Raw genomic sequence first — 16409 nt, 5'->3', positions numbered from 1 at the left:
CCACCGAGGCACCCCGTGTGCCTCTGTATTTAAGATGAGTTTTTTGCATACAGAATATAGTTGAATCTTGCTTTTCTTCCCCCAGCCTACTAATCTTTGCCTTTAACAGAAGATTCTAGTCCACTTACACTTAAGGAAATTGTTGGTATTGTTGGATTAATCCTGCCATTTTGCTATTTGTCCCCATTTTTCTTTTTTGCTTTCTGTGTTCCCTTCTATTCCTCATTTTTGCCTTCTTTAAATTATTTTTTCGTGGGGCACCTGGGTGGCTCAGTCGGTTAAGCGTCCGACTTCGGCTCAGGTCATGATCTCGCGGTTCCTGAGTTCAAGCCCCGCGTCAGGCTCTGTGCTGATGGCTCAGAGCCTGGAGCCTGTTTCAGATTCTGTGTCTCCCTCTCTCTCTGACCCTCCCCCGTTCATGCTCTGTCTCTCTCTGTCTCAAAAATAAATAAACGTTAAAAAAAAATTAAAAAAAAATTATTTTTTCGTATTCCATCTTAACTGTTCTGTTTACTCTATTCCATTCTATTAATTATTCTTTTTCACTATGTCTTTTTGCATTATTGTTTAATAGGCAGCTCTAGAAAAGCAATTCTGAAACTTCATGTGCACCTGAATCACCTGGAGGGCTTGTTACAACACAGATCACCGGGCACCACCGCACAATTCCTTGTTCAGTGGGTGGGGTGGTGTCCTGGGAGGTGCATTTTTAACAAGTTCCCAGGCGATGCCAATGCTGCTGGTCAGGGGACCACCCTTTGAGAATATTGTTCTGGGAATTAAAATCTGCACCTTTAACATTTCACATTATACTGAAAGTGAACACTGTACTCCCTCATGTGAAATATAAAACAGAAAATTTGCAACAGTACAGTTTCAATTACCCATCACCCTAACCATTGTATTGTCGTTGTCATATTTACTCTATGTATTTTAGAAACCCACAGTGCATTCCTTTTCCTTTTGCACTAAATAATCATATGCTTTCTAATGAAGCTAAGAGAAGAAGATCAAACACGGAGTCTCTTATAGTTACCACATATTTACCATTTTCAGTGATATTTATCCTTCTTGGAACCCTATTTATTATCTGGTGTGATTGCCTTTCAGCCTGAAGAACTTGCCTTAGCATTTCTTGAAGAGCATGTTTGTTTATAATGAATTCTGTCAGTTTTTGTTTACCTGAGAATGGTTTTACTCTGCATTCATTTTTAGAAGATATTTAAAAGATATTTTTCCTGGGTCGGTTAGCTTTTTTTTCTGGGTCTGAGACTCAGAAATCTTAATTTTTCACAACATCCCAGGTCATTGTTATGCAGAGTGTTATAGGCCCTATTTTAACGAAACCTGTAGTAAGCACTTCACTAATGTTATCTGTATAATGAGGAGATCACTTGTGGCCTTGGTGGTGGGAGTTTCCGTGGAGTGGGGGGCTGAAGTGGTTGAAAAGCAAACGTGGAGGTGTAAACGAGGAGTATAGACAATGTTACTTAATTGACCTTCTTTCCTCTTAGAGCAAATTCAATTAAATTTGGGTTGTAGTCTGTGGCTCCACATTTTGGGTACCTTGATGGAACCTTGAATTTCTTCTGTCTGAAATTGTTAACAATCTCCGTTTATTCTGCTCTCCAAAAGCTGGCTTGAAATGGGTCATATGCTTTTTATGTTATGATTATTATGGTATATGGTTATTATGGTATATGGTATATTATGATTATTATGTTTCTTGTTATGATTGTTATGGGTCTGAAGGTCCAGGCATTGTGGCCTCATTGCTCGTGCCAGTGACGTTCAGGATGAGTCAGCGCTGGGCCTGGTATACCCATAGTTGCTGCTTGAGCAGAGAGGCAGTACGTTTCCGGACACATCCTTTTAAGCAGATGAGGGGCCATCTTGACCCGTTTCCTCACACCTCTGGGGAAGCATCGTGCTGTGAATTGGTGTTTTTGGGGGAAGAATCATGTCGGGGAGAAAAGAGTGGGATAGAAGAGAAGGCCCGTGATCAGAATATGATGCACACAAGGAAGAATGCCAGGAAGGACATAAAAACAGAACACTGCAGGGTTTGGGGGGCAGCCTATAACAAGGGCACTTTATTTTCAAGCAGGCCTAGTGGCAAAGAACAATAGGAGGAAGCAAGAAGTAAGGACTGTTCTGGGTCTATCAACCCACAGGTGGTTTTGTGGACATAGAAAGTAGTCTGCACGGGCCCCCAAGGGCAAGTGGCTGGCCAGGCGCCTTCCTCATGTCACATTAGTCTTACCAGTTTAGTTTCTTCTTTAGCTTTTAGTGATCAGTTGGAACATGTAAGTGATCGTATTGTGGCTCTGACCTCTCTCGGGCCAATTTAGCTTGTTTATTCTGGTGCTGATACCTTACGACCTAAGTGTGATTCAGGTCTTTAAGCTTTTTAAGGTGGGAACAGCCTGTCGTACTGGAGTAGCTTCTTACATAACTATACATTATAACATTTGGAGATAAAGATCCCAGCTGTGTATGGAGACAGTCTGCCACCACCCTTGGACACAATGCTTAGGGGTACGTAGTAAAGATTAGACACAGTATCCACCCTCAAGAGCATTACGTTTTAATTCGGGAATCCAGGGATATCAAAACAATCCACATATGTGTCAGCAAAAGTCATTAGATGGAATATAAGGGCGCTATGCCGTGGGAGGATACGGGGTAGATGGTAAGTTATGGTTTCCTGGAGCAGATGAAATGCAAAATAAAGCAAAAATGGGATGCAGTGAATTGGAAGTGAGAGAAGGCGTCTGTAGAGGATGGAGGAAAGAACATAGGGATATCAAGTATGTGTCTAATTGCCATTGTGCAAAGGCCCCTATGAAATACTCCAGTTCTATGGGCTTAGCCCTTTTTGTTGCAGTTTTGCTGTTGTGTTGTTGTTGCTGTTGTTTTGCAAAATCAGGTTTTCTTTGCATCTTTCTTGTGGACACAGCTTACGAATGGCATTGCTTCATTTCACCCTTGAAGCCAAGAGTCACCTGAAGGACAGCAATGCCACCTACTTACCTTTCATTTCTGTCCTTCACAGCCGTCCCAGCAGAAGTGGGGGGAGCTGCTGAGGTGGTCCCTGAAGGCTGATTCTCCCAGGCGTTATCATCTCTGTTTGATTTACCTATAGATGTGATGGCCTGTGATTAAAATGACTGTTAAAAATATTGTCCATACTCCTTTAGCTGCAGTTAAGGCTTTCTTAGCCGTCATTTTTGCACTTTTTGTGGAAAAATAATGTGCTATCAAGTATATCTTCTCAATTTGACTTTAAACTTCACAACAACCCTTGAAATATAAGAGTTGCGACCCCCATGCCACAGTTGAGGGTGACTGAAGCACACGGGTTAAGTAGTGTGCCCAAAATGCATGGCTAGTAAATGGCAGGATTTGAATTCCCATATCCTGGCCTCAGGGCCAGACCTCAGTCATCATGGAACCCATCATGGAATTTATAGTCTACCAGCAAGGATGGGGTTTAGGTTCATGAGCTGCATGAAACTGTATGCAGAAGTGTGTATGCACATGCCCATGGACATTTTTCTGGGGAAAGGGTTTATAGCATTGATTAGATTGTCTAAGAGATGCGTCATCTTTGGAGAGAGGCAACAGCATATAATGGTGCCCACCACTATAGTTCACTTCCATGTGTTCTCCGGGTGTTTATTGTACTCCTAGAGGAGACCAACCCTTTCCAACTTAAACCTCTAGCCTTTTCGATGTCTTCAAAACGTTGCGTCAGGTTCCATTTATCATGTGACTAATTCTGCCCAGACAATTGACTCCTATGACACTAATTACAAAATATTTCTACTTCTGACCTTTTTTTTTCTCTATCATCTGTGATACAGTGTGGACCCAGACACAGATGAAGGGAGCATAAATTTTGAGAATAAGGATTGTAATCATAAAAGGTGCTGGTGTGCCTAGGAGGCTCGGTCAGCTAAAGGGTCTGACTCTTGATTTCAGCAAAGGTCATGATCTCACAGTCATGAGTTTGAGCCCCTTGTAGGGCTCTGCACTGAGAGTGTGGAGCCTGCTTGGGATTCTCTGTCTCCCCCCCTCTCTCTGCCTCTCTTCTGCTCCCACTCTCTCTCTCAAAAATAGATAAAATAAACATTTAAAAACTGTGCCATTTGGAGTATTTTTATGCTTGGAAATAGTAGTTCCTCTCCTGGGAAGGCTGACACTTCATTATACTTCCTGAAATGCACCGTGTGCAACAAGCACACGCAGTCTCTGTGGCGTGTCTCGTCCACGGCTGCCCTTCCTGTGCTGTTCATAGGGACCCAGCTCTGTCTTGCCCGTGTCTGGGCAACGAGAGCTTGAAAGCCATCCCGACATTCCATGGCACAGGTGTCATCGCTCTAGAGTCTCAGCAGCGGACGACGTCCAGGAGCAGATTGCCTGAGACGGGTGGGAAGCACGAGGTGGGTGGCCAGCCGTGGAAAAGTGACAGTTTCATAGAGAGTCTGAAGATGATTTAGGGCAGAGGAGTGACAGAAGCAAGGCGCTTCCCCTTCCCAAGCGAGGGTGTAATCCAGGCATGGTGTGAGGCAGCCCTGGAGAGGACAAAGGGCTTCTGGGCACAAGAGGTCACCAGCTGCTTTGGGGTTGACTCAGGCTAGTTCAAATCTCCAGGGCTTTTCTCTCTCCTTTTCTGTAGCACGTTGGGTGACTATGTCAATGGATAACATAAACAAGCAGAGGGCGAAGAAGAAAAGGGCAAAAATCTGAGTTTGCACTTATAAGAAGTCAAGTGTGTATGGGAGAGATGGAGAAAAGAGAGTTCAGCTAGTAGGTCTAACTAATCCCTGGTGCCTCGTCATCCGCTGTTACTTCTCTTCCCTTCCCTCTTTCCACCTCTAAGGAAAAACTGATATGTTAGTTAGCGAAAACCCAAAGGAGTCCTTAGACACTTGATGGTGACTGTCCTGTGCAGAGCCACCCGTGTAGAAGGTACAGGCTTCTGACAACAATGGATCCCAAGGTGCAGGCCCGGACTGTCACTGTCAGTTCCGCTGCCTCTAGTGATCCGAGCAAGTCTCGAGGACGGCCTGCATTCAAGAGGGCACACGGCCTCATCTCTGGTCCACCCCTGTTGCCTACTTCCAGAGCACGTGCTAATGCTTGCTGACAGTTTACAATGCACGTTGGGGCACCTGGGTGGCTCAGTCGGTTGGGCGTCCGGCTTCGGCTCAGGTCACGATCTCACGGTTCGTGGGTTCGAGCCCCGCGTCGGGCTCTGTGCTGACAACTCAGAGCCTGGAGCCGGCTTCTGATTCTGTGCCTCCCTCTCTCTCTCTGCCCCTCCCCACTCATGCTCTGTCTCTCTGTCTTAAAAATAAATCAAAACATTAAAAAAAATTTATAATGCACGTTTACACCATTATCTGACACAATCTGCAGGCACTTATAATCTTCACACAAGAAACCCACATCTCCAAGTGGGAAAGAAACTTGCCCCCTGTCCTCTCAGTAGTGACAGTAGGGCCAGAATGTGTCTCCTGACCTCTGGGCTCCATGTGCTATGGATGCAGCCCTTCAACAAGGCTTCATCCAGCTGGAGTCAATTTGATTTTTGGAAACGTCTGAAAGCTGTTCTTCGTCAGGGTTGGCTAAAAAATAAGTGGTTAGGGGGCGTCTGGGTGGCTCAGTCGGTTGAGCATCCGACTTCGGCTCAGGTCATGATCTCACAGTCTGTGAGTTCGAGCCCCACATCGGGCTCTGTGCTGATGGCTCAGAGCCTGGAGTCTGCTTCTGATTCTGTGTGTGTGTCTCTCTCTCTGCTCCTTCCCTGCTCATGCTCTGTCTCAAAATAAATAAAAACATTAAGAAAAAAAATTAAAAAAAAAATAAGTGGTTAGGTTACCGTTTTGGTCAGCATGAGAGGAGACCATGTTACTTATTTTCTTGCATAACTCATAAGCGGCTCCTGGGTATATACCTGGGGTACGAGGGAGGTCCCCACGGGGGGTGTTCAAAGGGGGTGCAGGTTCCTCTGTCTGTGCTGTCACCCCTCATGAGTATTCTGCCTGGAGGTTTGCACTGGGGCTTTCTGGGGTTGCCAAGGCCTGCCAATGAGCAGGGCTGGTCGATCTCTGAAAGTCATTTCCAGATCCGCACTGGTAGACCCTGTCGCTACTGTATTGATTTGCTTTCTTCTCAAACTCCACTTCAGAGGAATGCTGGGAAGGAGGGAAGCTTTGAAACGAAAGCCTTTTATCTCTTAAATTTTTCTCTGTAAACGAGTCTCACCAGTTTTCTTTCATTTCCTTCCTGCCCCTTGGTGCCCGGCTCTCCTAAATCACCCTCTGTCATCTCCACAATAGAAGCAAAGCAGTTCCTTATATGCGATCCATTTATTAATAATTTCCACTTCCACGGCTCTCACAGTCTGCAGCACTGCTTCCGCGCCCCGGGTCGTGCTCATTTTCTTGCTTACTATTTCACGCACAGAGTTGTACGGTCATTCCCGTGATAGCAGTTTTTCACGTGGCCGATTTCAGCTGCTCACTTTTACAGGATCAGTTATTTTCAAACACTTCCTTGGAGCCACAAGATGATTCAGGCGTTTTTCGCAGCACAGCAGTTATTACGTGATTAAACAATGTGTCATTTGTTACTGCCCATGGAGAATGTTTTATAATTAAGGTAAGACTGATGCACGACTAGTTGCAGGAGTTGACATTTGGATATGCTGGCAAATGATCACCAGTGTGCCAACCAGTTATTCATTTACTCAGCGACGATTTCTTAAGTTTCTCCTTTGTCCTAAGCATGAGGGTTATAGTGTTGACAAGAGAGATGAGTCCCACGGAACTCAGTGGTCTGTATTCCGAAATGGTGAGTGGCCACTGCCTGAGATCTTGTGGTTTCTCGGAGTTTTCTGACAACAGTGAATACACGTCAGAAGTTGCTTGGTCAAGTGATGAAACCAAGACAATTTAGTAACAAGTTTGATGTTCTTTGTTCAAAAGAAAACAGCCCGTGGACGGGAGGAGCACGGTGCCTCACAAGCAGCCGCGGAGGACTCTGCAATCTTCCTGCGAGGTTTCGAGCAAGAGTGAGTGCAGAGGAGGCAATGTGGAGATGGCACAGTTGGCTAGGAGGTTGGGGATGTCCTTAGAAGGCCAGCAGGTCCTACTTTCTGGTGGACGGTAGCGAGCTCAAGCTGAGCTGGAGGATTGTGATTGGTGTGATTGGTGACCGGTGTTTCCCAAGGGCAAGCCGCCTTAGGTTTAGATTTGTGACTTCGCCGGGGCAGCCTCCATTTTGTGGGTTTGGATCCGCAAATCAGTGCTACCCACCTTAAGGTGGTGTTAGGAGTCACAACCAGGAATAACACAATTTTAGACAGTCGAACGCAACAAATTGTTGGGAATGCCAGGAGTAGGGGAGTAAGAAAGGACCAGTGGGCTTAGGATTCAGTGGCTTAGTTAAATAATGGTGTTTTAAGTGGTCATGCAATGAACGCTTTATCATGACCGCCATTTCAGCCTAGACATTCTCTCTTCCGATTGTACAACAGATTGATGACATGGTGGCAGGAGGTGATTGGACATCGAGGGGACAATCAGCACCAACAGAGTGGTGAAGTCTTTACTCCGTATTGGGATGAGCCGCCCACGGGGGCTCGCATTACTCGTAGGCATTTATCTCAAACTGCCCATTCTCTGGTAGCTTTGTGCTTTCACACATCCTTAGGTTGACTGTAAGTTCCTTATGGACAAGAATCCTTTCTTCTGTATATCTCTCCACTCAATGCCTGTAACCATGCCCAACTGCCACGTGGGTTCCACTTGACCGAGGATTTCATCGGTCCTTGGGAAATGTATCATGGAATTGTCTTACACAACCAAAATCACCCATAAAGAAGGTCCTTTTGAGATCTTTCTAATAACCATATGCTCTTGGGCAGGTTTCAAAGGTGTAAATCTTGTACAATTCTACATGCGTACAGATCAGGATTCTAAGATATTAATAAGGATATACTGTAATCCTGGAGAAGCTGATTATCCCAATTTTATAAACAAAGAGAACAAATCTTCCTGACTTTCCCAAAGCCACATGTTTTGTAAGTGTATGTAAAAGGGAAAAGCCAGAAAACGGCATGGCTCGCTTTAGACAGGTCACTTACGTATTTCAGGTCATTAACCTTTCCTTACTCTTACATTTTCTTAAATTATTCTCTATCATGAAAACAGCTAAGTCTTTAAGTCTTCAGAGGCATTGCATTTGAAATACATTATTAAGTCTCCAGAGTCAACAGGCGCCATAAGATGCTATCAGCAGTAATAATACTCTTCTAGGACCATCATAGGTGACGACCATGGGTCTTTCCAGCTTGAAGCTTCTATTTACCAGTTCTGTCCCACTGAAGAGCAAAATGCCTGCTGATCATACTGGTAAAATGACCTTCCGCTATTTAAATTTATAAGATACAGGTTTTAATTGTATTCTACACTATTTAACTAAATAGCGAAAACATTAACCATTTAAAAATTTTTATCAAAACAATAAATGTTTATAACTTTAAGTTTTAGTTTATAACTTTAGTTTATAACTTTAAGTAGAACCGAAAGATTTTCAGTGCAATATTTCAGTCCACTGCCCATACTTATCCCAGTACTTTGCCCCAGAGGCAACCAGCACCTTCATTTCTGGCCGCTCTTCTGAGATTTACCACTATTTTCTAGGCAGTGTGCTTAATATGCTATATACTGATTTATGGATATTAGACCTGTTGACTTTTTATTTTGCCATTTGAAGTCTTAGTTCTTATGTAATCCCCACCATTCCTACCAAAAGCTACAACCTTATAACTGAGCCATAGCTTCTATTTTGGTGAAATCAATATTGCTTCATTACATGATTTTAAACTACGTACGTAATCCCTTCTGGACCAAGGTGTGTTCTATGTTTACAGCTTCTTTCTCTTACATTTCTTCCCCCCACCCCCAGCTCCCCCACCGGAGCCATGGAGTAAATAATGATTGTGTTTCCCTCTGCTTAGCTTTCTATGTGTTTATTGTTCCATTTTTCCCCTGCTCTACCAACCAATCTGTCACATGGCCAGAACTAATTTTTTCCAACTCCCAGGCACAGCTCTGAACACTCGACCTGTTCCATTTGTTTCTTGGCGTCCTCACCCTTGCCCTGCTCCCATCTGGACTGGGTCTGGCCGGCTGCTGCCCAGCGGCCAGCCGGGGCCCTCTGCCTTTCCCCCAGGTCCGAGCTTCTGCTCTCTGGGTTCCATGTCTTCTTTCCTGCTGTATGTCCCCATTTGGCTGAAGTGCATCTTCTAGCAGCTTCCTGAGAAAGAGAACAGGGGGAATACACTTTTGTGTCTTTCTGTATAAAAAAAGCTTTATACTTGTCTCGTATGATGTCTTCATACACTCGATGTGCCATCCTCCGGCCCTCCCCCTTCCCTTCCCATTTCTTTGTTCTTAGGAGTTTACGCCTTTTTTTCCCCCGTCATTTAATTGGCATGTAACATGGGGGCAGAGATGAATGCACATGTTTAGGCTCGTGTTAAGCAGAAGTCTCATAATGTGTGTGTATTTAATGGAGTCCTTATTTCAATGCCAGTTCTCATTGAGTATTTGTGCAGGGTACTGCATTTTGCAGAGTGAGCCCACCTCTGTGCCAGGCCGGCCCTGTTCGGTTGGCACTATGGTGCACCCCTGAGAGCCGATGAAATGGAGAGTCATAGAAGTGAAGTAACTTTCCCTAGACCACACAGTTTAAAGGCCAGAGTTGCGGTTCGAAGCCAAATCTGAAAGACTGCTCCCTTTCTGCCCAGCTGCACCGATAGCCAAAGCCCCAGAGACAAGGCCCAGCACGGCCCTATATGGATTAGCCCTGGGAGGCGCCGTGGCAGCCGGGGTGACTGAGATGGGCACTGCGGAAGAGGGGACGAATGAGGATGGCAAAGATAAACGGGCAGTGTAACTCCAGGCAGAGTGAGTGGCCGGGGCAGGTGGCTGGTGCCCTCTGGGGAACAGCAGGTAGCAGCCTGGGGCCAGATCCAACCGCAGGAAGAAGGGGTTAGAGTCCGAGGCTCCACCCCCGTGACCCTAAGTGACCTTAGGCAACTTACTTCTCTAAGAATCTGCCTCGCTGCAAAGTGGGGGCCATAACAGTTTCTTCAAAGCGCTATTTGAAGGATTAAATAATATGTTATACGTGAATGTTCATTGTGTTAACTTTAGAGCACTTAATAAATACAAAATATTCTTCTGATCAGCCTAGAAGGATCAATTATGATTATAAAAGGCCTTAAATTCCAACCTGATGAATCTTCTCATTTTTATAGGCAAAGGAGAAACGGAAAATACGTCTGACGGGGGAGTGGCAGTGTGGCGGATAAAGCGAACCTCTGCTAGGTAAGGTGTGGGCTTCCGGTGTGGGGTGCGGCGGCCCCTGGTTCTGCAAAGGGCCCCGCGGGGAGGCTGGACGCGCGCAGGCGGCGCACACTCTCCGCTGAGCGGTGTTTGTTCTCAGGAGGGAGCCCAGTGGAAAATTTTGAGCTGCGGTCAGAAACCATGTGTACGGTCTTGGAAACTGAAGATGTTCCTTTAAAAGAAAAATCACAGTGCTTTTTAAACTCAAATGACAGCATTGACCATTATCTGCTTTTCTCTCTTGCCAACTCTAGAGTTTTCTTGGGATGTTATCAGGGCAAGTATCAGAACAATGCCCGCTTCTGTTGTGTTTTTAACCTGAATTACAAATTACCAATAGGCAGATGTAGGCCAAGCAAGGAGGCTTCTTCTGCATGCTGGACTTTTCCAAAAATGTAGAGGCTCGGGGGTTGTTGTTGTTCTTTCTGCCCCCCCCCCCCCACCCCCCTTTTCCCCAGTGGAGGTACTTTTTGTGTTCTGTTTTTGAGGGCTCCTGAAGATTGTTTGAGAACTTGACTGCTGGGGCAGACCAGCACTGATGTTTTTTGTTGCCAACTGTTATTTATTCTGCTGAGATTTCTAAAAGAATCAGACGAGCAAAAAAGCTAACCCCTTCAAAACAAACTCCAAAACCAAAACAAAATACACAGACAAACTCACAACTTTCTTACAGTTGCTTCTGAGAGGCAAGATTCTTCTGGTCACCATTATATTCTATGTAAAGCTTCAAGTTTTGATAGTGTAGTAAATATAGCCTGTATCTATTTTTGCTGTTGATGTGTTTTTCCTCTTGAGAGAGGGAATCGAGTGAAAATGAACATGGTTGGGGTCCCCTTATGTAGCGTACTTCTCAGGAGTCTGATGGGCTATGCATCTACTCTTTCCCCACGCTCCCTGAATGTGGTTCAGCCACTGCCCTTCTCTTTGCTTTCAGAATATCTTGCCCCTGACATATCATTGTGCTTATTGGTGATTTCCGATCGACTGCTTTCCACTAACCGGTGGGCTTCTTGCGGGCAGCATCATGTGCTCGACAGCTTTCTAGCCAAATGCCGAGCAAGGATTGGTGCCCTGCGGGAGGCTGGAATCTATTTAAAATGAGGCCAGCATCAGCGGTACAAAGGCCATCCTCTGGCAGCCCAGGAAGAATGTGCTGTAATCAACATTCTGGGAAGACGAGACAAGAATGGAGAAGTCACCCACACCGGGAGCCCCAGGGAGCTTCAGGTCCCACTCCAGCACCAGGAGCTCATCTATTACACAGCACAGCAATCATAAACTGATTTTTATTCTGGGTGGGCATGTGTGAGTTTTACTTATCTCCTTCCCTCATCAGATTGTGATTTCCTGAAGGGCACGGGCTACTCCTATTCAACTTTTTATCCCTACATCTAGCACCTAGAACTGTGTGATCACTCAGTGGTGACTGAGGTGAAGAGGGGAGGGAAGGAAAAAAGCGAGGACAGGAGAAAGGTCTGGGTGCTTGAGAAAGCCTCCCCTTTGCTTCAGAGGCTTGTTCTGGGGGCTTCTGGATTTTCGGTCCTTGGGGGCAGGCTGCGAGCTCTCACTGGTCCTTGGTGGTTCTTTCCAGGCTCCCCGTCAGCCTCACAGGGTTGTTGTAAACTGCTCTCGGAAAGAAGTCACAGAGGGAGCCCGTGCTAGGATCACCCGTGCACTGAACACCCAGCTCATCCCAGTGGCTATTTCAGAGTGGAAGATGGCAATGAAATGAAAGTTTTCATTTCACTTTGTTTAAAAGCAAGTTGTTCCTTTTCCTGACTTTTATATCCCAAGGCTAAGAAACAGTATAAAACAACTTTTACAAATCTATTTCAATGTTATCCATTGTTCACTTAAAGGGCACAAGATGAGAGGAGACGCCGGGGCTCATGTGAGTCGCTCGCGGAACGCATTGGGAGAGCCCTTTCAAAAGATTTGATTTAGGAAGCAGGAAATGATTAAAACCGGATGGCTCTGATGAAAATTAGATTTAAAATTTTCATTAAATTTGCACAGTTGAATGTAATTTTACTTACGATCTCCCCTATATTCCCTGCATACAACATTCAAAACAGGTAAGGCCACGTGAACACCTGTGTGCGTATGTATGGGTGTAGGTACGCACACATATTTTTAAATTATCGAGTCCGGATGAGAGTTTTTCTTACGACATACAGATGTACGACAGTGTATCCCCAGATATGTTTAATTCACTTTCATTACCAGCCCGTCTCTTCGCCACATAATCGTCACACAGTGGTTCCAACAGGACACCTGAGCGTGGAATGCCGACCCAGCCTTTAAAACACAAATTTTGGATTTGGTATTTTAGCAGGTAAAAGTTCAGTTTTTGGGTTTATCCTTAAAAGAGAGTACACACGTAGCATTTACTCTATTTTTGTAAGGTAAAGACCGATAAATCCCCAAAGGCCTTGGCATTTAGGACAAGGTTAATGCTTTAGCCATAAATTTACTCCTTAAACTCTGTGATTCCTTGTATCTGAGTGAGATACCCTGTTGGCTGGACAATGGCCTATATCTTAAATATGCAGAGACGCTCCAGAGCACACGGAGTGTGAAGGAACCATCGGGAATGGACAATTAGAAGTCCTAGCGAGTTTAGCCATCTCTGGGTGTCTAAATTGAGAATGCCAGGGTATGACTGATACCCGGGAGAGCCTCTGGACTTCTCTACGTGATGATTAGCCTTCACTTTATGGAGGAGTGACAACAACAGAATAATAGCCACCGTTTATCTACTCCTGAATGCTTACCATGTGAGGGCTAAAGCCTCGTTAATTCTTATCTTATTTAGTCCTGACAACAGTCCTGTGAAGTAGGTACTATCATCATCCCATTGTGTAACAAACAAACTGAGGGTTAGAGACGTTAATTAACTCGTCCCAGGTCGGGCGACTAAAAAAGTTTGGGAGCCATTTTTTTGAATAAAATTCTAACAGTCTACATTTTAAACCGTTGTAAAGTCTTCCTGGTAAGACACACGTCTGTGGGATCCCGTGATTTGTAGTTATTCATTTTGTGTATAGCTTGACCGAAAAAGCATCATTCTCATTTTGCCTACACATAAAAGCTTCAAACTGATCCTTTAGGAGGGTGTGTGATTCCATTTAGTTGTGGATCTTTTTCCTCGTTTACCTTCTGCTGAACTTTTTGAGAGACCGTTTCGCTCAGAAGAGCTTTGAAATCAGTCCCGTTTGTAACGAAATGCGAAAACAAAGCTTTGTTTTGGCGGGAACCAGGAGGTCGCAGGCTTCTGCGCTCCTCGTCCGCATCCGTATCGATGAGGAAACCGAGTTTCACGAGCTGCTGTGGGAGCCGGTAAGATTTCCTAACTGAACAAAAAATTCTTTTGATTTTATGGACTCGCTCTAACTTGGTGCACGTGTGGCTACTTAAGTTTAAACTTGAATTCATTAAAATTAAATGGAATAGAAATCCAGCCCCTCAGTCACCCTAGCCACATTGCGAGTGCCCAGTACCGTCCAGTGGCTACCATATTGGAAAGCACGGATACGGACTATTTCCAGCCGCGCAGAAAGCTGGGCTGGACAGAGACGTCCGGATCATTTCGACTCCCGAGCACCAAGTTCCACAGTTAGCAAAGATCACTACTTTTTTCAGCATGAAAAAGAATTTCTTTCCCCACAACTAAACAACGTTGAAGTATAGTTACGCACAGGATGACGTCCGTTTCAGGTGTGCGACACGGCGATCTGACAAGGCTGTGTGTCAGGCCGTGTTGGCCACAAGCGTGGCCGCCATCTGTCGCCGCACAACACTACGACGGCATCGTCGGCCGTCCTCCCCGTGCCGCGCCTCTGGTCCCTCCCGCTTCCTCATTCCGCAAACGGAAGCCTGTGCCTCTACTTCCGCTTTGCCCATCCCCCCCCCACTGCCTCCCCTCTGGCAACCGTCAGTCAGGCCTCCGTGCGATGGATGGATCCGACAGCCTTTTCCGACAGTAAGGGGGCCTGGGGATGTGGAAGCCAAAGCGGAACCGCCCGTCCGTGAGGTGAGACTACTTTGGGCTCCACTGCGTGTGTCTCAGCGCTGCCAGCTGCGTTTCTTTTCATTACTGAGAGGAGAGGATGTTCCGCGTGGCGCCTAGTGAAGCAGCGCAGACGGGAAACAGCAGCTCACAGGCTGCTCCCGCCAGCCTCTCTCGGGGGTTCCGCCTGGGTGGGGTTACAACACCTGCCACGGCCTGGGTGGCCCAGTGCAGCACGTCGCCAGCAGTCTGCCCGCACCGCCAGTACCACGAAGGGTAGGGCACGCATCTCCCTCTGCCTCTTTGCCACGCAAACGCTCATCGACTGTTCACCAAACGTGGGGGACGCTTTCTCTGGATTTATCCACGATCGCGCTCTGATTCGCCGCATCTCAACCGTTTCCACGCAGGAATACAAAGTAGGAGTCCGTGATTGGGCAGGACGGCACATGGCGTGGGGACGCAAGCCCCGCTGAGCCACAGTACCAGCCACACACACACACACACACACACACACACACACGCAGCTGCAGCGCCCACGGGGACCAGCGGCTTGTGCCGTGCCTGCTGGAAGTGGCCCAGGGAGGCTCGGGCTGTGTTCCTGAAGCTCCAACACCCCAACTAACACACAGACTTCTCTGTGAGTGTGAGAACCGTGAATTCACTTTGAATCTTTAGAATGAATTTCAGGCGCGCCTGGGTGGCTCAGTGGGTTAAGCCTCCGACCGTAGACTTCAGCTCAGGTCATGATCCCACCCCTGGTGAGTTGAGCCCCTTAGGGAGCCCCACACCCGGCTCTGAGTCTGGCTCTGGGCTCACGCCTCGGAGCCTGGAGCCTGCTTCGGATTCTGTGTCTCCCTCTCTCTCTGCCCCTCCCCTGCTCGTGCTCTGTCCTGCTCTCTCAAAAACAAATTACATTAAAAAAAAAAAGAAGACATTGAAAAGAGTAAGGGTGGGGGCGCCTGGGTGGCTCAGTTGGTTAAGCCTCTGACTTCAGCTCAAGTCATGATCTCTGGGTTCGTGAGTTTAAGCCCCCCTTCGAGCTCTGTGCTGACAGCTCAGGGCCTGGAGCCTGCTTCCGATTCCGTGTCTCCCTCTCTCTCTGCGCCTCCCCTGATTGCACTCTGTCTGTCTCTCTCCAAAATATAGAAATAAACATTTTAAAAAAAGTAAACTTAATCGCAAATCTTTCAAGGGTGTGATGCCTTTGAAGCCTTACGGCACCGAGGAATAAACTGCCCTGTGGGACCTTTGTCGTTAATTCATTAGACAGATGCTGGTGGCACAGCTACAGATTTCTATGATTCCCATTCATATAGATTACTTAATTTATATAACTTCCCATAAACTAATATACATACATATCAATGAGATGTGGTCTTTTTTTTCATGGTGGAAATCAAGTAGAAAGGTAAGGTATCCAATAACTGTAGTGCAAAAGTGATTTTTATTAGTTGCCACAACTGGAGGATGAGAGTCCAGTTTTCAATTTATCCATTTTCTAAAATTTTATTTAGGAAATTTGTTTTTAACTTGTATCTAACAAATTTATTAAGTGGTTTAAGAGGATCAAGTGTTATAGCTTCTTTTTGTGACTGGCAGATGACTGCTTTTCTGAATTTAGTGCTTATGCTAAAGAAAAAAGGGTGCTTCCCGTAGGAAAACAGAAAAATGACCGGGCTTGGACACCAAAAAGGATTTAGCTCTTAAACACGAGAGGGGTCTAGAGCCATGAAGTCTACATCTAAGCACCCCGTCTCTTTTGAAGGGCTCAGGGTGGTCACATGAGAGGGCTCTGCAAAGACACGTTAGCAGAGAAGGAAGGGATTGACGGCATTTTCTACTCTTTGGATTCTTGGGATCTGCTCTTCCGATGCATTCCTCCTCGTTGGTGTAGTGATAAATGGAACTTCAGAGGGAGCCGTGTGGGCAGAGGGACAGAGACACAGGGGAAGAATCCAGCCCATTGTCCAACT

The 16409-nt window shown here is 46.0% G+C and overlaps 1 long non-coding RNA gene across 1 annotated transcript in view; it reads left to right on the top strand.

Annotated features, from left to right (window-relative positions):
- Nucleotides 1-13102, top strand: part of LOC132682302 (uncharacterized) — a 52251-nt gene extending 39149 nt beyond the window's left edge. The window contains exons 4-5 of the long non-coding RNA XR_013556454.2: nucleotides 10337-10406; nucleotides 11359-13102. This is a non-coding gene — a long non-coding RNA (uncharacterized LOC132682302). The remainder of the gene's footprint in view (nucleotides 1-10336; nucleotides 10407-11358) is intronic.
- Nucleotides 13103-16409: the final 3307 nt, after the last annotated feature.

The sequence above is a fragment of the Panthera onca genome, chromosome A1 (genome assembly GCF_046562875.1).
Source record: "Panthera onca isolate mPanOnc1 chromosome A1, mPanOnc1 haplotype 2, whole genome shotgun sequence".
NCBI lineage: Eukaryota > Metazoa > Chordata > Mammalia > Carnivora > Felidae > Panthera > Panthera onca.
The sequence above is the reverse complement of the archived record's forward strand: the minus strand, read 5'-3'. Positions and strand labels throughout refer to the sequence as shown.